Genomic DNA, 23,014 nt, shown 5'->3' with positions numbered 1-23,014 from the left:
TTTAAAGACTGTCATTCTTGTGCCTCTCTGCCAACAGCTTGTCTGCTTTCAGAGTCTTCAGAGTCCTCAGCCTGCCTGCGGCCTCATGAACTTCAGCCTGCAGCCTTCCTGCCATCTGAGCCCAAGCCTGAGCCAGAGCCTGCAGCCTTCCTGCCATCTGAGACCGAGCATGCAGCCTTCCTGCCATCATTACCAGGGCCTCCAGACTACCTTCCTTTGGAACCCGAGTCCCCAGCCGGCCTATCTACAGAACTTCAGCCTGCAGTCTGCCTGCCTACGGAGCCTCCAACCAATTTGCTTATAGAGCCAGCGCCTCCTAAAAGCCTGTTTATGGAGCCAGAGCTTCCAAAGAGCATGTCTACAGAGCCAGAACCTGCAGGCCGCCTGCCTCCAGTGCCAGAACCTGCAGGCCACCTGCCTCCAGCACCAGAACCTGCAGGCCACCTGCCCCCAGCACCAGAACCTGCAGGCCGCCTGCCTCCAGCACCAGAACCTGCAGGCCGCCTGCCTCCAGCACCAGAACCTGCAGGCCGCCTGCCTCCAGCACCAGAACCTGCAGGCCGCCTGCCTCCAGCACCAGAACCTGCAGGCCGCCTGCCTCCAGCACCAGAACCTGCAGGCTGCCTGCCTCCAGCACCAGAACCTACAGGCCGTCTGCCTCCAGCACCAGAACCTGCAGGCCACCTGCCTCCAGCACCAGAGCTTCCAGGCTCCCTGCCTTCTGCACCAGAGCTTCCAGGCTCCCTGCCTTCTGGAGCAGAGCTTCCAGACTCCCTGCCTTCTGCAGCAGAGCTTCCAGGCTCCCTGCCTTCTGCAGCAGAGCTTCCAGGCTCCCTGCCTTCTGGACTTGAGCCTCTACTGTGCCAACATTTTGACCCTGTGCTTCCAGTTTCCCAGCCTTCAGAGGTTTCAATACATATACATTCAGAGACTGAACCTCCAGCACCAGAGACAAAACTCTCAACATGTAAGCCTCCAGTGCCTGGGTCTCCTGCATACCTGCTTCCTAAGTCTCCTGCATGTGTATCTTTAGTATGTTTTCTTCCGGGGCCAGAACTTCAGGTCTGCTTCCTATCACCTCCTTCATTTTCAGCCAGTTTGTCTTTGACCTCTGTGCCTCCTGCCAATCCGTTATCTGCTTTTGACCCTACAGTCAATCAGCCTTTGTTTTCAGAGTGCTACTCTAGCCTGTCATCATCAGGACTTCAAACACATTTAATGAAGGCTTCTAAGCCCTTGTCACTGGATTTGGACTCTTCAAGTTCTACCTACTGCTGTTATTTTACAGAGTATTATCCAACTCTCCAGAACATCAAAATTTACCTTCAGTCATCTGATAGCGTGCACTGAATCTATGATGGGAATTGACTTAATTCCTAGGAGCAAATGCTTTAGATCCAGTTCCAGACTCCGGGAGACGGTCTTTGGAGGGGGAGTACTGTCACGATTCGCTCCCTGTGTTCTCGTGTCCACCACCAGGGGGCTGAACTGTGGGACTCTCCAGTGTTCTAATATGTTTCCTGACACTCCCCTGCATGCATATCTTGACTTCCAGCCATTTGGACACTATTTGGGAATTGACATCCATTCCCAATCCATGCCGGGTTTTGTGAAAGCCAGCCTGCTTAGACTTAAAGCCAGCCTACTCATGCCTGAAACTCCATTACCCAGAATTCCCTGCTCACTGCTTTGTCTCCACCCCTGCAGGCCAAGGATGGGTGGAGGAATTTAGCTCACCTGTGGCTTGCTGCTGCTAGCCTGCTCATACCTGATGCATATGATTACTGTGAGCTCTTTTAAGCCCCAGCTCCCTTCAGGCAAAGGTTGGTCATTGTAGCTGTTTACCGGTGAAACCAATCCTTGTTTGCAGAGTTCCCTGAGCGTTTGCTATTCTTGTTTCCAGTGTTTCCTGAGCTTTAATTATGCCTTGTTCCTGACCTGCTGCTGTTTTTCCTGTTTCTGAATTAGCACTGCCTGCAGTGCTACCCTGACCCCATAGCCTTAGTATTCCTTGTTCCCGAACTGCAGCAGTTTCCCTTCTCCTGAATTAGCACTGCTTGCAGTGCTACCTTGTTTCCTGAGTTCCTGAGCTATAGTTATTCTTTGTTCCTGGGCTTAGCTATTTCTTGTTCCTGATTTGCACTGCTTGCAGTGCTCTCTTGACTCCTTGTTTCCTGAGCTGTAGCTATGTCATGTTTCCTTGAACCAGTATTGCCTGCAGTGCTACCTTGACTCCTAAGCTCTAGTAATTTCCCTGTTCCTGAACTAGCACTGCCTGCAGTGCTACCTTGACTCCTGAAGCTTTGGTAGTTCCCTGTTCCTGAACCAGCACTGTCTGTAGTGCTGCCTTGACTCCTGAGCCTTAGCTCACTTCTTGTTCCTGCCCCAGCACTGCCTTCTCTGCTACTTTGTTTTCTTACTTCCTTAACCTGCACTATTCTAGTATACCCTTGTAGCCTCCCCTTCTGTATATCCGTTTCCAGTCCCTGCCTTGCTTCCCATTTCCTTGGTTCCAGTTCTTGTTTGCTACCTTTCTATTCTGCTGTCTTACTTCTGTTACCTTGTATGTTTGTTACCTGCTTTCTGACAAGTGTGCCCTGTCATTTTCTTCCTTTCCTGTTAATCACTCCTCCTTGCTAGCACCTTGTCTATTGTGCTTGTGTTTAGTTCTACCCCTTTGCTGTTACTGCCTTGCGCGTTCCTGTTTGATCACCAGGATCCGTGGGCTCAGCTGACTACCTAGGTGGTGTTTCTTGTTCACTGTGAGTTTTGTCTTTGAGTTACATTTATAACATCACTATAGGTATAAGCTCCACAGACCCTGCCTTTGCATGCATATCCTACATGTGAGTATTTTCAGTCAGTATCTGTAACAGCAATTGCGGGTAAGAAACTTACTGAGCTTCAGTCTTACCATGTGGAGCTCCTGAGTGCTTTACCCCACACTCCCCTTTATTGTTAATGTTGTATTATATATATGTCTTGCACGGCTGTCCTGGGTGTAGTTAGTCTGAATGCTAAATTGCCTTGTGAGTGCCCTTCCTTTCTGAGTCTTACCCATCTTGTTCACTTGTACAGGCTTCCCCTTTGGATCCATTTTTCTCCTCTGACTCCCTTTATTATCCTGGACAGCACTGTACTCCTCCTTTCTGTGTACGTCTTCTACCCAGTTCCCAGTCCTTGTCCAAGTCCCTGACTGTGTTCCCCACATAGTTCCGGGCAGTCCCTGACACAATCAAAAAGCCAATCAAACATTTAATGGGTACGTCAAATCACCTGTGAGGGTCTCGAGGTGCTGAAGATGTTTGTTGCTGCGTGGAGGTTTGATCATTCAAACATCCAGGTCTTCAGTTCTCTTCTGCATTGTTGGAGCACGGTGAGGTCCTGAGAACCACACAAAAATTGCTAACAGTAACTGAGTGAGGACTTGGAAAGTTTTATTTTATTCATGTTTTTGGGAGACTTTAGGTGTCAGTTCTCGTAGAAAGAACTTTCGCATAAATGGCCTGAATCCCAGTTCACCGAGAGATTTAACTCTGATTTTGGCATTCCAAACAGAATAAGGAAAGTACCAAACAGTTTAGTTATTCTGTGTTTCAGAACATTAACATTTGTGAAAACGTTATATGGTTTATCACTTTTTTAAATGCATGTTGAAATCCTGATCTGCTTCTAAAATCCTTGGAAGGTACTGAGAGTCCAGTGAAACCTCATGGTTCTTCATCAAAGATGTACAAAGGAGGAGTAAATCGACACAGAGAATCATTAAGCCCTTTGCACTGAAATAGAGGATTTCAGCAGAAATTCAACTATGCATAGGGAATGTAAAACTAGTGGCACACTTTATATCAGATCTGATGTTATCCTCCCTGAAAGAGAGAGAGTAGACAAGATCCCAGTCTAAAGACTGAGTTGAGAACTTCTTCAGGTAAGGCCTTGTCTAAACCAAGTCTAGAGGCTAAGGTGCTAAGTCAACACACATAATAACTAAAACTCTTGATCTTTTCCAATAGGGAGACGCATAATTTGTTTCATAAATAATTTTTGCTTGTTATTTTAGTTTATTATTTGGCCCATACTCCCTTCCCTTGGGTTTGTACCAACACCTCTGTGTTATAACACCTCAGTGCAATGCTGTGGACACAGGGGAGGGTCCATGCTGCCTCCACAATTAAGTAGCAAGAAGAAGGCTTCTCCCAAAAGATATGTCTAACAGATGAATAGATGGGGATGTTGATGCTGTGATTAACTAATGATGAGGGTCGATGCTTAAAATTGGGACTGTCTGAGTCTTCAGAAGACTTAGTCCAAATCTAATAAACATACTTGGATGAGGAAGATTTCAGGTACACCCTCATGAGTTTATTAAAAAATATGATCATTACAGAAAGCAAAAAGTAGTAAAATGGGAATTAACATAAACAAAATAATCAAAGCATAATTCAGGGAGAGGACTAACATAAGGTCTACCTTTGAAGAAAACACAAGGAAGACTAATTTACAAATCAGGTAACAGACTTACAAAGAATAGACATCATTTAGGGATCGCCAGGGGTCGCCCTGGCATGCCCCTTGTGACCCCTAGTACTGCCTTTGCGACCCCTAGCTTCAGCAGTGGCAAAATCAGATGCAGGGACAGAAGCAGCATATCCTTATGGACGTTGGAGGTGGCTTCACTCTCCTCGTTTTTCTGTCAATTTTTTAGTATAATAAAAAATTGAGTACAAATATCGGGGATATGTCTTTCCCTTGCAGTTGAGGTAAGCAAAAAAATGCTTTTAGATGTATGTATGTTCTGTGCGAACTTGCAGTTTTGAGTGAGTTTATGTGAGAGAGTATGTGTATGTGTTAATATGTGCTGATGTTTAGGCAGAGTGTGTGTGTATTCTAGACATCTACTTCAAAGGTATTTCATTGGTTAAGTTATGCATAATTAATTAAATTAACGATTTGATGTTTTATTTACACAGCAATACAATAGCTTGTTCGGCTTATGAATGACATACACAGGACATCGCAGAGAACCTTAAAAAGTTACAAAATAAAGGAATATCCTCAGCAATGCTTCCTCAAGACAAAACAAATATTATATTTTATGCTTGTACAGACATCAAAGATGAGGCTTCATTTGAAATATTTTTCCTGCAATGGAAAAACACACACGCAGGCAGATAGAGGGAAAACCGCGCTTACATAAAACAAATGTTGACTGTAATTCTACAAATATGAATAGCTGTCAGTTCAAGCTGACTTTCCTAGTCATGCTATTGCACCATGTTTATATTATGCATTATTTTCGAACATGTATAAACTCGCCTACTGGTAGATTGCCCAGCCATACCTGAGGAGCAGGGATGGAGACGTCACAGATTGTGTGGCACAAAGAGAGAGAGCAGGCAGAAAGGCATTGACGCTGTAATGATGAAATGAATGGGTTTTTTCCTTCTTTTTTTGCAGATTTATATGGCGCGAACTCGAAGGTATTGGAGCGCTTTACATGAGCACCGGTTAGGTTACACAAGGAAACATTCATATTTTTTGGTATGCACGGGGAGAATAAGGGCCATATGTATGAAGCAAATTCGCATTCGCAAACGCCCAAATTCGCTGAATTTTGGTGTTTGCAAATGCGAATTTGCAAAATGGTATGTATAAAGGAAAATATGGTGCAAAATAAGGAATCGCAAAATGTGCGATTCCTTATTTTGCAATTGCATTTAAGGAATTACAAATTTTGCGATTCCTGAAATGCAATGTATGAAGCAAAAAAAAATTGCAAATTTTCCCAAAGGAATCGCAAATTACCACCAACTTCAAGTTGGTGGTAATTTGCGAATTCCTTGAAAAATGCCCATTTTTGCATTTTTCAAAGTGCCATGGGATGCACATACCTGCCCTTAGGGCAGGTATGTGCACCACATGTGCACCCATGCTTATTTCAGGGGTGCAACAGGGTGTCCTTTGGACACCCCTGCACCCTTGAAATTATTCTCAATTTGCGATTTTCAATTTGCAAATCGCAAAATTGAGAATACCTTCCCATTCATTGCTGTGGGCCTCCTGGCCCATAGAAATGAATGGGAAAGTATTCCTTAATTGCGATTCACAATTTGCTAATCGCAATTAAGGAATACTAAGAATTCGCAAACAAAATGCGAATTTGTACATACATACCAATTTGCGATTCTGAAATAGCGATTTCCTAATAATCGCTATTTCAGAATTGCAAATGGGTACCTTGATACATATGTCCCCAAGTGATTTGCCCAGAATCACAGGATGTGGACGCGACACCGAGGCTCGAACCTTGGTTTGCCAGCTCCAAAGTTGGCAATCTAGCCGTCAGACTGCATCCTCTCCCCTGGTTGAAAGGTACTGCACTCAACATTCATACAACATCCGCTTGATGGACTTTCAACATGGGTTGTCAGTTTGGTGCCAATGTGTGGAACTGACTGTGTCGAAATGACCCCAAATTGTTACGGTCAGAATAGTTTTCTTGTGTGAGACCCTCATTTTATTTCACTTAGTTATTTACAGCAGTGTAATATGCCTTCTGGTGTGAGAATGGTACACAGAAATACATAGGTATAACATTAAAATATAGTGTACACTATCCCAGTGGTATTTGAGGTCATCTTCATATCAGGATTTCTTTCATTGCCAGGCTGTTGCCGAACTTTAGCGTGATATATATACCTGAGGCAGATGAAGGGATTCCAAGATGTTCCAGACAGTAGATTAGTGTTTAATTTATTCCTGGTGTGGTGCATTATTTTATTACATTTCTAACAGGCATGGGCTGCATTGAGTCATGTGATGCATTAGAAGGTTGGTAGAATTCGCGACATGGAGTTCATTCATGGATCTTAAACAGATGTATCTTCATAACCTGTCTGGAGGGCATTCTTTGGTGGTGGGGCAAGGCCTGAGCTGTGTTTTCAGGCTTTGGGAATGGACAGCATTACACTGGTGGGTGTGCTGCATGGGCAGTTGGAGTCATTTAAAGTTCTTGCTGAACTCTTCACGGATATTAGGAAGTCTGGCACAACTTTATGAGAAGTTGGCAGATTTGGTCTACAGTTGAAGAAAAGTATTTCTGAGTTTTCATGGATGGAAGGACTTGTATGTCTATCGTTTGCATCTCATCATAGAGGTCCTTGAAGTCATCGAACCGAGAGGATGAAGACTTGTCTCAGAGTGATGGTGTCCTGTGTGAGTGTTTTTGTGTGTCACCTGTGGAGGATGGTGCGCTGTTGGAGTGTTCAGCTTTATATTCAGTGGGTGAATGCTTTGTGGTTAGCTTTGAGCTGCCATTTGCCAGTCTTGCATGTATGGTTGGTGCTGTGTGGAGTTTTGTATGTGATTTTGTGGTTGTACTATACATCCTCTTCTTCTAATTTTGGTGCTGATCTCTACTACAGTTGCCTCGAGGTGGTCCTTTCTCATCTATTTCTAATGTGAAGCTTTCATCTTAACAACAGTAAAGTTTCTTTGGCGAAGAGTACTGTTGCTTGTTGAGAAACCTTAGGGAACTGAATAGCAGGGTCAGACTGGCCTATACTGCAATCTGGCTGTGACAGAAGTGCTCAACTGACAGGTTAGTGTGTGTGCTGACTTTTCAGTTGTGTGTGGGGCTGTTTTATGGTGTGGTTGGCTGGTTTTTATTGGCGATTTTCCAAATATTACCACATTAATTGCCTCCAGCAAGCACAAAGGCATGCAGTCTTCGAGTTCCTTGCAAACCACTCCTACAGTATGCCTTTACACGTTCAAAACTCCCACGATTTTCCGATGGAGGCCACTTTTTTAGCTATCTCATTCTCTAATATGGCTCACTTTTATTTTGGTGTCCTAGTTCGACTCTGCTGAACGAGTTGCATGATAGTGCAGCTGTTCTGTAGTCAAGGTATGTCATTACGTAATGTATGTTACCAGAACTTCTGACAAAAAGACCAAGTTTAGATGCTATTATTCTCTACGCATATTTGCTCTAAAAAATATGGAGCATTTCTTTTTATGAAAAATCATGTGATGGTGGTGTCTAAATATTTTTCTGGTAGCTAGAAACATAAAAAAACATGTTTGTGCCCCAGTGCGCAGCAGGCTTACCACACTTCCATATTGCAGTCAACTGAGGTCTTCCGTGCCTCCCTGTGGTTATTTATTGGGCCAGAAATGTATTTGTGCTGAACCAGATGTTAGATAAATGAAAGAACTGCTTTTAATTAACAGAAAACGTCTTCCTAATACAGTTGTAGAATTTTCTGTTACATTTTGTAATCTTGTAATAGCTGACAGGCAAAGCAATACTAAACAAAACAATTAATAACAGCAAGAAAACAACAATAATAATAAATAATAATAATTGTATCTCATTTCAGAATGCTGTTTCATTTGATCTATTGAAGTGTCTCGAGCTTTACTAGAAACTGAAAACTGATTTGCAGCTCCTCAGACCTGCAAATGGCGAGTGAATCATACAGAGCAACTGTGAATTCCTGTCCCAATGAACACATGTAAGCCACAACCCAAATCTTTTTTTAAAGCAATGGGGACATCCTAATTACTGGCTTTTGAATGTTTCTTCCTGTCCTTGGCCATAAATTACAATAGAACATTTAGCTGCTGGTTCATGAAATTACAGGAACGTGTCTGCAGAGCAGATGTTTGGGAAGCAGAGGGCAGGCCTAAAACTCAGAAAATGACAGAAACGGGATAGAAGAGGCATGGAGAGATGGACAAAGGCTGAGAAGCAGCCATGTTTTTGTGCGCGTGCTCACTGCTGAAAAAGCACTGGAAATTAGTCACACATTCATCTTTGTTCTATTATTGTGTCTTTTATAATATTCTACAGAGAACCAGTCATGCTGTTTGTTCTGTTTGGTCTGAGTCAGCAAGTACACAATTGGCTTAAAAGGGTACTTAAAAACTGCATCTGAAAAAAATTATCATAATCTGTTTCGTTTTAAATTGCATTGAGTAAACAGGCAACGATGAGGCAAGGATTGTAATGGATAAATGGGTTGGAAGGCCAAGAATATAGATGATGTGACCCACCCCTGAACATGAACAGGACACGCAAGTGAATTGGACCTCGAATCAACATGCGCAGACGCCTGACTAGCATTCCCACACATGGGACACAATGGCCCTCATTTCTTGGCGAGCATCAGTTGAAAACCAACACTGAGGTGTTCTGCATTCATGGAGTGCGATAATTATCACCCATCACAAGATTTTCAGGAATACCATGGATGTTTGTGCTTTCTGCATTATGAAACAAAATCCATGTGTTCCTGTAAATACCAGGGATTTTTACCCGATAATTATTGGCATATTTGACTTGCTGATATTTACCACAAAACTCATATCATTGCGATATGTTTGGTAGCTGGAGTCACCGCACATACCGCATCACGTTGTTACATAATAAGGACAGAAAACGAGTAAATACAAGCCATGCCAAACGCATATTAACTAGACAGCCCAGCCCACCCAGGAAAAACAGGCAATGAACTGTCTGTGCGATGGACTACTAATGTAGTAAACATAAGGCACATGGGCGCAGCAAACAAAAGAACTGGCAACATTACAATCAAAATACGGAAGACAATAGTGTGAGCTTTATGCGCACACACGCACATGCTCACACAGTAACGCACACATACAGCGACCCACACACAACCATGTACACACATACACACACACGTTCACACACAAGCACGTACAGTTAAAAGCACACACTCTTTTTTTTTAAGTTTGATTTATTTGAGAAAAAAGAAAATCAGAAAGGAAGGGGGGGAGAAGAAACAGGAAATGGGATATGAGAACAGTATAAATCATACAGAGAAAACAATTGCAATTGCAAGGGGGAATATACAATAAAGAAATATCACTGGGAATAAATTACAATAACAAAGAAATCAATGAGAAAAAATTTACAGCAAGCATAAAAATAAAAAAAATTCAAATCCAAATTCAAATCAAAAGCACACACTCTTGACCTGGCCCATTTAAAGATAGACCGCATTCCACACACCCACACCATGGAGCCTGTGCATTAGGACATCCTGCAAAAAGAGCTGCACAGACTTCCAACAACCAACTGAGGAGGAGGAAAGCACATAGGCAAAGGGGATTCAAACTGTGTGAATGTGGCATGACGTCACTGATTTGGATTGCATCCAGCGGAACTGCTTAACAAATGACAACACCAGGAACATAGTCATCAAGATCAAGCCACATATCAAACCAATAAAAGGACACATGAGGGCATGCCTGCTGAGATGAAACTACTAACTATCCTCAGATGTTATGCCACATGTTGCCTCTAGAGAGCCACTGGAGACAGATATTTTGCAACAATTCATCTCTGGTGCAAACATGCCATTCCCAGATGCAGTGCAGCTCCATCTGGCATTCTTTGTTGGTTGAATCCAAGCTCCTAGTTAAAGGTATCATTGACTGTACATAAACCTCTATGAAGAGCCTCCTAATAATCTACTGCACCTGCAGGGATATATAAACCTCAACATAGAGGTGATACCTCTTTTCCCACAAGCTTCACTACCTACTCCAAAGGTTTTCCTGGTTCATCGTTATGCCTTATGAATGTGAAGACACACAACAGATGTCTACAGAGATACAACAAACAATACATTTTTCAAAACCAGGATGCACTCATGCACTTACTCTTACTCCACTGTAGACAAAGCTAATCACATATTGCCACAATTCTACCATCAGGATTCTGGGTCGTATAGATGGGCATACATTCTAACTTCACCCACCATCGTCATTAGGTTAGTTTAACAATGCTGAAGTGCCTGCATCAAGGTGTTTGCAGAGGCTAAGTGCATATGTTCAGGGCATGAGACCTGCCCCAGGTCTGAATCATTTTCAACAACATTGCAATCGACACTACTGCCAATCTTAGATGACCAAAGACACCCTCATAAACATCCCACAGCACCAACCGTGAATAGGTGACCCCCTCACCAGGATTGTCCTAGGATTGCTGATGATATAAAGAAGGCAGCTAATACCCAGGTAAGTGAGACACAGACAGGTGAGGAGCATGGATATGAATCTGATGAATCTACTGAAAGCATTGAGCAGTGGGACAGCCCAGAGATTTCCTCGCTCACACAATGTACAACTACGCCCTAAGATAGGCTCTGGTACACCCTGCACTCCCACTGCAACAGGAATCAGCTCTGGTAGAATGCCTAAGCTGATGAGAAGCGTGGACAAATGTATAAAGCCAATATAGAAATCACAAACGCTGTTTGAGAAGTGAGGTAGGAGATTGCGACAACCTTTAAGTCCTAATAGGAGATGTGAGCTAATCCCTGCACAGATTCATCGCTCATCATGTCTGCTTGTTGTAGGGTAGACAGAAAATCTAAAGACACTGAAGCAGAAGGTTAAAAATGATGGCTTGATTGTCCACTGTTCTCTTTTGTTTCCGGAGGATATGACAGTTGATAATAAGTTACAACCGCTCCACCTCGTTCACCTTGTAAGCGGATACATATAAGTCGATAATTGAAGGCATCCCTCACGCTCTTAACACCACAAAATATTCATTTGGAACTTCCAATACCATGCTCCTTCCATCTCTGCTAGCATGGCCTCTCTAGCATATTCCCTGATAGTCTCAATCATGTTCTGTGAAGTTCTATTGTTTACGTCGGATAGCACCAATCATCCTTTGCCATGAACGAGTGCCTATGTCTCATGCCACCAACTGCTGTTGCATGACTTGGCTGAACTCCACCATCCCTGTCTGCATTCCCCTTTGTAATCTTGATAATACCTGATGGCTCCCTCAAACCTATATTTACATGGACAATACTTAACTGTTTGTGAGGTTGGCGGAATTTGCGTTGTTGCTCAATGCAAAGCTCTGCAAAACGGTAAAAAATCTCAACGAGCACGCAGAGTTCCGTGAACACGCGTATATGCTTGTTCCGCCCGTTCGCGATGCTTTTTTCCTGTTCGCGAATGCTGTTTGTGTGCTCGGGGGATATATCGCGTGAACACTCATTTTGAAAGTGCGAACAAGCAAAAAATTCTGCAAAGTCGCGGATCGCAGAATTTTTGGCAATTTCGCGTTCCGCGGAGAACGCGGAATTGCCAAAAATTCTGTAAATTACCCAAATTACCCAAATTCCGCAAGCGTAACAGAATTTACAGCCCAGGCCTAGACTCATTCAACTCCATCTTCTTACAATGCCCAGGTTTGAAGACAGCTACATTCTGACATGGGCTTTGCTGTGGTCAAAATCCTTCCCAGTGGCACTTTCATATTGCACATGCTTCACTGATGCAAACATTGACGTGTTCATATCAACCCAATGGACACATGTAACATGTGCACACAGTTGGTCTACTGTAATGTGTCAACTACTATTATATAAGGACACTTCTGCAAAATCCGAACCTGCATTGTAAGGGCAGGCAATATCATAGAGTAGGAGACCACAAATGATGTCAATAGATAGGGAACAGATCAGATACGAGCACACATGGTACGTACACAAATGTGACATATGGTCAGGTGTTTCCAAGACAACTGGAGTGTCACATGTTATGGCTTTTGTAGAGTGGGACAATCACCCTGGAGTGTATCCTGGTACAATCGAATTTCTGATAATCCAAAGAGCCTACAGTCTTAGATGTCTTAGTCCAAAAGACAAGTCATAATGGCTTAATAGGACTCAAGATGGATATTGATTAGATTAACACTGTGGAAAGTGAATACTAAAGCTTTGCAGTGTGTATGAAAAAAGCCCAGTTACCTGAAAAGATTAAAGAGTATCAGGAAACATTGAGAAGTCAGGAACAGGAAGACTGGAGGGAATCAATCAGGTAGTAAAGCAAGAATATTTCTTGCGAATAAATGGGTCCTTGTTTGTGGTGTGTGTGGTAGACCATGGATAGAGATTTAAACACAACTCATTTGGAATCTAGGAGTCAATGTAGGAAGCAGGAAGAAGGAATTTAGGAGCCCCGACATAAAGTGAGTTGCAGTAGTCGAGGCATGATGAGATGATTCCCTAAGTCTGGAAATGGAACTGGGGAAGGTTGTGTGCCGGCCGGCACGAGCCAGTTGGCCAGTTGACTGCATTTTTGCTGACCACTAAGACCTCCATTTTGTCAGCCCTCTGGTTGAGAGAGCTAACCTTCATCCTGGATTCAACGGACAAAAGACAGCTCTGGAAGTAGTAATGAGCCTCCAGAGAGTCGGCCTTAAGCTGGACAATCATCTGTTTATCACCCATGTAGCTCATGAGAAAGTACCCAAAGAAGTGAATGAGTTAGTCCTGGGGTAATATGTAGACACTGAACAGGGTGGCAGAAAGTACCTTGTAGGCTGCCAAATAGAATGAAGATTGTAACAGGGGAAGATGAATTGCATGAGAGTGGACTCGTAGGTAGAAGTCTAGATACGCAAGCCCCTGCGATCGAGGCCTAAGCTGGGGTAAGCGATCAAACATCAGGCAGTGTAATACCAATGTCGAAGGCTGCTGAGAGATTTAGGAAAATTAGAGATGCAGAGCCTCCTTTATTAACTGTGACTTTAAGGTCATCTAGAATTGAGACTAGAACAGTTTCTTTGTGGTTTGCACCATGTCATGACTATTGGTGGTCTTGAAAAATGTGGATAAGTTACTATTGATTTCTTTTTCTAGTACCTTACAGGTGAGGGGGTTGAAGAAAATTGCATGTGAAGGAAATCTTTTTTTATGCAGGTTAATAATTATTGGATCTGTTGGGCCAAGGCTGTGGATGAACAAAGCTGATCAAAACAACATATCTCATGTATAGTATTGAGGAAATCAACAAGGTTCATATAGCATCTGCATTTTGTTCAGGAGCTTTGCAGACATGTACAGCGCATGACTATGACAGTGCACAGGCTGGGCTAATAGCATGGCTTTAAGGATACACTGACTCCTCTTCCCTCTGATTAGCAATTTATAACTGAAGAGGGCACACTGCTCTGTAATCAGTCCAGTAGCCTCTACTACTACATATCATAATGTTGTCGGTTTGTACCACTCCTCCACATGACATGCTATTGCCCATAATTCGCTTCTTTATTGAAACTCTCGCTCCTAACACATTACTGCATAGTTTGAATGAATGAAAATGTCGTATAGAGCCCCATGCTACCCTACAAAGGGTGACCTATTGCTGACGCTGAAAAGGCATTTGGGAAGTTAGATGGTAACCTGTCTGGTATTGTGTTATTTTACAGAATTTGTTTTTTTTAAATTTTTTTTTTTTAAAACCTTTATTTGCAAGAGACAAATAGAAACAAAGATGTACCTACAACCCTCTGTGCCGGCCGGTGCAGCATCTCAAAACAACGTTAAGGTACACAGCTCATCAGCCAACAACCAGGGGTCCGGCAGCCATGGTGCATGACATCGATCAATCACAAAACGACAGGATATAAAAAGGTTTCATTTTTAAAACATCTAAACAAACGAAGAAGAAAAAGACAAGGCTATGCCTGAGTTGTTACGTCCGTTTCATAAGATGCGGGGCGAGTCAGACCTAGAACAATAGGGAAAGACAGGAGAATCTTCAGAGGATAAAAGAAAAAGGGAGGGGGGGAGAGGGGGGACCCAGCGCCAGTGGTCTAACAAAAATACAGCACGGGAAAGAGCCGAAACACATAGCTAAGGGGAACAAGGAGTATCAGGGGGATCAGTGAAAGGGGGGTCGCAGACATCCCCACGGAACGAGTTCCATTGGCCCCATATCCTACCCCATTTTTTGGGCCTGCCACGGGAGACATACACAATCTTTTCCTTGAACATGCACCAGTCCATACTATCTTCCCACCCGGAGACTGATGGAGCCCTCTGAGATCCCCACAATTGTGCAATGTCCCTCTTTGCAACCATGTTCCCCAGCGTCACCCATTGAGTCTGAGCAACATTACAATCAGTCGGCTCCCATACATTCAAAAGACAACGCCGGGCTTCAGGCAGCAACTGAACATGCATAACTTCGCTCATCACCGCATACACTCCATTCCAAAAAGATACAACCTCCGGACACTCCCATATAATATGGAGAAAGGTAGCAAGCATACCACAGCCCCGCCGACACAATCCATCCTCTGAAAAACCCATATGCATCAGTCTGGGACCCGTGACATAGACCCGGTGTAGAATTTTCAGCTGAACGAGTCGCAGACGCGCCGGAATCGCAACCTCCTTAGGAGAGGATATCGCGGCCTGCCAATCCTCATCATCCAGCTCCAGTCCGTCATCAGTCCAGGAAGTACGCAGATGAAGAAGCAAATCCGACCGAGTATTAATAAGCTTCTTATATATAAGAGAGATAGTGCTGTCCGGCACATGTCCGTCCAGCACCCTGTCTTCCAGGGGGGAGCTCTCCGGGATGGCAGACCCAGCCGGAAAAACCGACCCAATGGCATGACGAACCTGAAGGTACCGGAAAAACTCCGAATCAGTCAAACCATATTCCTGTTGCAACTCAGCAAAGGACATAACCCTGTCCTTAACCCAGAGGTCATCCAACTTACTGATCCCGACGAGGTCCCATCTATCAAACCCTTTTGAGGTCCACAACTCACCCAGCCTCTCCGCGGCAAATAGAGGGGTCGCTCTGGTCAGCCTATCTGTCCATCCGGTAGCCGCGGTCGCGCTGCCCCATACCCGCACCGCCACTCCAGTGGGTCCCGTCAAGTTCTTCCTAGCACCCCGAGAATAGAACGTCCTGTAATAATTTCCCCCGTGCAAGAGCCACCGGTCCATTTCGTAAGCGGGGTTCGGAACTGGACCATACATAGCATGATTCACAGCACTCAGTTGAGATGCCCAATAATACCGTCGTATATCAGGTAACGCAAAGCCCCCATCGTACCAGGGTAACGTGAGCTTAGCCAACGCAATACGAGGCCGGCCAGCCCATACCAGCTTCCTTTGGAGGCCCTCAATTTCGCGGAAATAGCTAGCCGGCACTAGATCAAGTGTATTTTGCACAGCATATAAGAACCGGGGAAGAGACATCATTTTAAACAGGGCCGCCCGTCCCAGGGGGGATAAGGGCAGATTACACCAAGCCGCGACGTCCGACCGAAGTATTTTACAGAATTGTTAATGGTTATTTGAAAGATGAGCAAGTTAATTCCAATATTTGGCTGTCAGAAGGTGAAAGAATGACCACTAAATCTAGCATTCCTAACTTAGAGACTGAGGATAGTTAAAGAGTGGCGGGCCAACGTTGTGGTAGGAGTATAGTTTCTGAAAGAGTCTGTTGGTATAACAGACCCAGGTAGTGGATAATCTTCTTATGGCAAGGGCACAATGAAGATAGGTCTTGTGGACGCTGGCAAGAATAAAGAGAATTCAGATGCTGTAAAATAGCACATAAAAAAAAGACCAAGAATGAGTAGAGCTGCATCATTTTGGACTACTCACAGCCCATGCATCAAGCAAGCTGGAGGACTGAAATCAAAGGGTTGCAATCAATGTTCCCTCTGATTGTATTCCTCACAGTGCGGCCTGAAGGGTCTCTGTGCACTGCAGCCAGGGCTTTGTGCAGCCACTCACCATGCAAGCGAGTACTTTTCTCGGATGCATGACATTCAACAGGAACAAGGAGCCCTCTGGGTGTCTAACTGTAGTGATTGAGGTACCTTGTTTTAATGTGTTGTAAACTGACGGGCGAGTCCATGAAGTTTTAAATTAAGAGCAAGAAAGACAGTTCAGCAAGTACTCTGTTGATTATAAAATAGTTCAAGATGAACAATTTGAAAACCTGTGGCCTAGTAGCTTCCCATTCTGGGGCCGTATTACGCTTTGGCATTGTTTGCGCCCGGTGCACCTTTCTAAAGGTGCGCCGGGCGGAAACAATGCCATTGCGCCCTATTATGAAATATGCGCTGCCCCCAGGGCAGCCACGACCCCGGTTTGACCTGGGGACAGCGCATTTATGTGAAAACACGGAGCAGCCGCTCCGTGTTTTTACAGTGCAGAATCACCCGCCTGCACTGTCAAAGGGGATTAGAGATCCGCTTGCAAGTGGGTTCAGTCAGTGACTGCACTTGCTTGCAAGGGGATGTCTGGGGGCTCCATAGGACCCCCTTTTTCCCCTCCAGAGGGCTGCTCTCAGAGGGCCCACTGACAGCGTGCCACTTTTTAATGGCACACTCTCAGTGCGACTCCTGAGGGCTTCTTTGACTCGGTGGCCGCATGGAATACCCTAATTTCCATAGGGCACACCCCATGGCAAATAATGAAAAACCCTCTGAAGGTAGCGCTGGCGCATTAAATATGCCAGCGCTATTGGTATTATAGAAGGGGACGCACAGGTGTCTGCGCCCCGGCTATAATACCAAGTTGCCACAGGGGCACACATTGCAGGCGCAAACGCCCATTGCGCCCCGGGGCACCTTCTGTAACACTGCCCCAGAGCAGTTCCGTGTTCCTATGCTGAACGTTCTGGTCTACTTTGAATTCATTCTGCAGTGCCTTTTTTCAAATTAGGTGAAATCTGAAACACAGTACAAGGTGAGAGACAGAGATGCAGAAAGAGTAAACAAGGCTTTAGAAGGACGCTGTCAATCCTTTGCAAAACCATAGACTCATTCTTTATCGACAGCCATGGTCCACCAAGGAAGAGAGACCATGCAAGCAGAGTAGGAGCAGGTGCTTTGCCAATTGCAAAAAAGATAGGGCCAAATGTAGGTAGCCCAATGCCGGTCGGTAACGGCCGAAATTACCGCATTTCGGCCGTTACCGACCGGTATTGGGCATTTGAGATGTAGGAGCCCAAAAAAGACCGATTGGGTAAATACGAATTGGTAATTTCCGAATCGGAATTTACTGATTCGGAATTTACAGATTCTGAATTTACGGATTCAGAAAATACCGAATTCTTATTTACCGAATTGGTAAATAAGAAATGGTAAAAAATTAGAATAGAGATGTAGGTAACTTCTTAAATACCGAATTTCATGAAATTCGGTATTTAACACTATCAATGCTACAGCAATTCATCCTCTGTGCTGCAGCTCCATGATTCCCATTGTTCATGACGAGCTCAGCTGGTCATGAGCACATAAGCAGTGTACTGCATGACGAGCTCAGCTCGTCATGAGCATGGAAGGGGTTAAGAGTCGGTAAATACCATGGATTGAAAGCAGGTGGTAACCAGGTGCAGGCTATAAAAAAGCCCCCAAAATGCAACAGTGTGACCAGAATGGCGCCATCCTACGTGATAGCAAGGCGGCTACGGCTACAGGCAGCAGGAGAGAGGATCTGTAGACGGGAGGAGCAAGTGGCCTTGTTCAGGTGTTTGCTGTATTTGACTTTGACTTTGAGTTCAATCTGACTTTGTTCGCCCTTTTTTTCCTGAACACACTTGTCTACCCCTATCTGGTCCTGCTCAGGTCTTTTGATTTTTGATTGTCTTCTGCCTGAGCTTTCGCCCTAATACCTATCTGTCCCTCCTCAGACTTAGGGATTCTTGCTGGAGTTTCAAATGTCTGAGTACATTGATCTTTCCTTATCTGGTCCTCCTCAGAATTACTATTGGCTTGGGTCTCTGTAATCTGAGTACCTTCTTCTATTCCTAATTCGTCCTCACTATCACCCTGTCTATCTAGATAAGTTTGACTTCTGGTCCCTACAAAATCTGCTGGTATGTCAACTACTGGAATCCATTCATCCTGACTGGTGCTTGGCTGCTCTTCATCAACTACTTCGGGATCAACTTCTCGAGACCCCTCAGCTGCACAGCCTTCAGCTCCTACCTCATCAGGTTCAGTCACCCTCTTGGTATGACTTGCATGGATCCAGTTTGGAATTCCCCTGCACTTTACAGCTGTGGTGGGAACCAATATCACTTGATGTGGCTCTCCCCACCTTGGTGCCAGGCAAGATTCTCGAGTATGTTTCTTTATCACTACCCAGTCACCTGGATTCAGATCATGTGCTGGAGTTGATTGGCGACAGCGTCTTCCGCAACCTGGTGAGAGATAGAAAGCACTTGGTCAGCCAGTTCTTTGCAGTACTCGAGCACTAAATCATCAGATATATTTATCAGCTTGTGTCCTGGTACCCATGCCTGCCTCATTGCTCTTCCCATGAGTATTTCATGGGGACTCAAGCCTGTGTTTCTGTCTGGGATGCTTCTGAGTCCCATCAGAACAAGAGGTAAAGCATCAGGCCACTCCAATCGGCTAGATTCATACATCATGCACAGTGCAGCCATTGCTCAGTTTGGAATGCTTCACAGATCAGACAAATTATTTCATTATTAAAATGAGACCCTCGGTCTGATTCAATTGTTACTGGAAAACCGAAACGTGGTAAGACCTCCCTCAGTAGTAGTTTAGCTACAGTGATGCTATCATTTCTGCGGGTAGGGTAGGCTTCCACCCATTTTGAAAACAGGCAGACAATGACAAGGACGTACTTCAGTCCTCGGCAAGGGGGCAACTGGATGAAATCAATCTGTTGTCGTATGAAGGGACCTTCAGCTTTTCCAATCTTTCCTGGTAATACTATAGTTCTGTTACCAGGATTCATTCTTTGACATGTTATCCACCTCTGGCAAAGACTCTCTGCTACAGTCCTGAATCTCGCATTGAACCAACTCTGTCTGAACTGCCTAATCATCGCGAACTTCCATGATACATCCTGTCCATAGGAGCAAACATACAATCTGGTAACACAGGTCTCCCATCAAGGTAAACAATAACACCATCCTCAACCCTTCTTCGACATCCTATTTTCTCCCACTCTTCCTTTTCCTTCATTTCTGCCTCATTTTCCAAATCTCTCACTTCTTCCCATGTTTTCACTCTTTCAAGCAACATAAGTTGGCAGCTTTTTCCATGTGCATCAATTTTCCTATATATTGCCATCTTATGTTTGGCACAATGCTGGGCTAGTTGGTTAGCATATCGGTTACCTGCTGTCACTCTGTCATTTCCAGATTGGTGAGCAGCACACTTGACCACAGCCACTTCTTCTGGTAATTGAACTTCTTCTAGTAAGTCCTTTACATAGTGTCCATTTTTAATAGGAGTACTCGAAGAAGTCAGAAACTCCCTTTGCATCCAAAGTTTGCCAAAGTCATGCACAACTCCGTAACCATACTGGCTATCAGTATATATGGTTACTTTCAAATTTTTCCCAAATTTGCAAGCTCTTGTCAGTGCTACTTGTGCAGATTTGACTCCAGGCAAATATGAGCCATCCACAAACAGCTCATATTCAAAAGTCAACAATGGCTCTTCTTTTATGTGAGGTCGATGCAATCATGCTCGACTTCCCCTTTCACTTCTTCGAAGTGTGGGTCAGGTAACAGTGTGGCTGGATTTAAGACAGGGCATCTGGCAATGGTCCAATTCCCTGCACCTAGAAGAATTTGCTCATACTTAGCCGACTAGGAGTCAAATACTGAGTACGTGTTCTGGTTAACAGAATCACCACTGAGTGTGGAACATACACGGTTACAGGGTGTCCCATAATGATGGATTCACTTTGCTCAAGACTCATGCAGGTTGCAGCTACTGCTTTCAAACATCCTGGCAATGCAGATGCCACTGGAACTAATGTGGATGAAAAATATGCCACAGGACGTCTCATTAAACCATGAGTTTGGGTCAAAACAGACAATGCACAATTGTCGCGTGCATCACAGAACATTTGCAAACTCTTTTGAATAGTCAGGCATCCCAAGTGCTGGAGCAGAGAAGAGACAGTCTCGCAGCTTCTAAGAGGCAGTCATGCTTTCGTCATCCCACTCTACTGGGTCTTTTGCTCTTTTCGTTGTCATTTGTATTAGGGGTTTAGCTAGGACTGCAAATCCCACAATCCACTGCCTGCAGTAACCTACGATCCCAAGGAACATTCTGATTTCTTTCTGCGTTTGAGGTAGATTCATGTTTCTGATTATTTTGATTCTTTCAGAGGTAACTCGTCTGATACCTCTCTCTATCTGGTGCCCCAGATATTTTACTGATGTGGTGCAGAATTTCAACTTTTCAGGTGACACTTTATGCCCTCCTTCTGCTAAATGATTTAGCAATGCAATGGTATCAACAACACAGTCATTTCGAGTATTAGACGCCACCGACAGGTCGTCTATGTATTGCACCAGGACAGACTGTCCAATGATTCAAGACATTTTTTCAATATCCGATTGAAAATCAATGGACTTTCTGTGTACCCCTGCGGGACATGGTTCCAAACGTAGACATGGTCGTCGAATTTGAACGAGAAAAGATATTTGCTATCTGGATGTAATGGTATGGAGAATAATGCATGGCACAAATCAATTACCGTGAACCATGCGGCTCCCCACGGTATCTGATACAGAATCACTGCAGGATTTGGCACAACTAGACAACATGGGACAACAATTTTATCAACTTTGCGGAGGTCTTGTACGACCCTATATTTCCCGCTCGGTTTCTTTATACCAATTATGGGTGAATTACATGGACTGCTCATTATTTCCTGTAAAATGCCTTGTTCAACCAATTTTATTTTATTTATTTATTATGCAACTTATAACGCGCAGACTAAACCCGAAGGTATCAAGGCGCCTATCAAAATCAATCAGCAAAGTTTGCAGAGCACCACTACGGGTATGCATGTGTAAAAAGGTGAGTTTTTAGCGCGGATCTAAAAGTTTGCAGAGAGGGACGGGATCTCACTTCCAAAGGGAGGGCATTCCACCATTTAGGTGCCAGGGAGGAAAAGGCCTTACCTCCCCATCTTGCTTTTCTGACACGAGGTACAGAGAGAAGAAGTTTGTGGCTGGAACGAAGATTCCTACTGGGGTTATGCTGAGAGAGAATGGATCCCATGCTAGTAGGGCAGGATTTAGCTAAGGCTTTATACACCAGGCACATGGATTTGAAAAGGATCCGGTACTCAACGGGGAGCCAATGAAGTTGTTTTCGAGCTTCGGTGGCAGAGGCACGTTTCGGTAGGTCAAGAGCAAATCTCGCTGCCGCGTTCTGGACCACCTGCAAGCGCTGTAGATGACTCTTATTCAGTCCTGCATACAGCGCATTGCAGTAATCCAGTCGCGAGCCCAAGAGAGCGACAGCAAGTTGCTTTCTTGCCTGGGGTGACAAAAAGTGCCTAATTTTCCTTAGAATGTGGATAATCCCCCAGCAGGTCGAAACAGTCCTGTTGACCTGTTGGCACATACTAAGGCTGGGGTCGATCATAACTCCCAGGTTTTTTGCTGACGAAGTGGGCTCGGGACATAAGCCTAGCGAGTTCGGCCACCACTCCGCCGACCAGATCGTTTCCTTTCCTCCGAAGACCATCACCTCCGTCTTCTCCCCATTCAGTTTTAGTGAACCAAACACTTTATTTCTGCTGCAACGCCTGCTTTTATTTCTGGGCTCATTTTGTATTGTCGAGTATTTGTGTAAACTGCACCTTCTTTTACGGTCACTTTTACTGGGTCAACATTTGCCATTAATCCTACATCTTTCCCAGTGAAATCCCACACTTCAGGATTCACCATATGCTGTAATTCTTTTGGGAGATCTTCCACTAACATCTTTTGATTTTGTTATGTTATGTTATGTTATTGATGTTTTATAAAGCGCATGAATCACCCGGGGGCATCTCCGCGCTATCTAGACCGATTACTGAGGGCGAAAGTGTACTAGAAGGGACATCAGTATAAGAAGGCTTTCAGATGTTTCCTAAAGGCCACATAGGATGGAAGCTTACGCAGGGCTTCTGGCAGGGAAATCCAGTATTTGGGGCCCACAAAGGAGAATGCTTTACCTCCTAAGCGGGTTCGTTTGATACGTGGAATTGATAAAAGGACCTTACAGTTAGATCTTAAGGTGCGGCAAGATGTCAATCTGCAAAGCTTATTTTGTAAATACTTAGGACCTATTCCCTTAATTGCTTTAAATGTCAAGCAACATATCTTGAAGAAAGATCTCTTTTTAACTGGGAGCCAGTGTAATTCCCTCAAT

The 23,014-nt window shown here is 44.3% G+C and overlaps 1 long non-coding RNA gene across 2 annotated transcripts in view; it reads left to right on the top strand.

Annotated features, from left to right (window-relative positions):
- LOC144828516 (uncharacterized) overlaps positions 1 to 23,014 on the top strand; it is a 363,899-nt gene that overhangs the window by 277,313 nt on the left and 63,572 nt on the right. For both annotated transcript variants that reach the window (XR_013610477.1, XR_013610478.1), the window contains exon 3: positions 8,385 to 8,519. This is a non-coding gene — a long non-coding RNA (uncharacterized LOC144828516). The remainder of the gene's footprint in view (positions 1 to 8,384; positions 8,520 to 23,014) is intronic.

The sequence above is a fragment of the Lissotriton helveticus genome, chromosome 4_1 (genome assembly GCF_964261635.1).
Source record: "Lissotriton helveticus chromosome 4_1, aLisHel1.1, whole genome shotgun sequence".
Classification (NCBI taxonomy): domain Eukaryota; kingdom Metazoa; phylum Chordata; class Amphibia; order Caudata; family Salamandridae; genus Lissotriton; species Lissotriton helveticus.
This window is presented reverse-complemented; position numbering and strand designations above follow the sequence as displayed.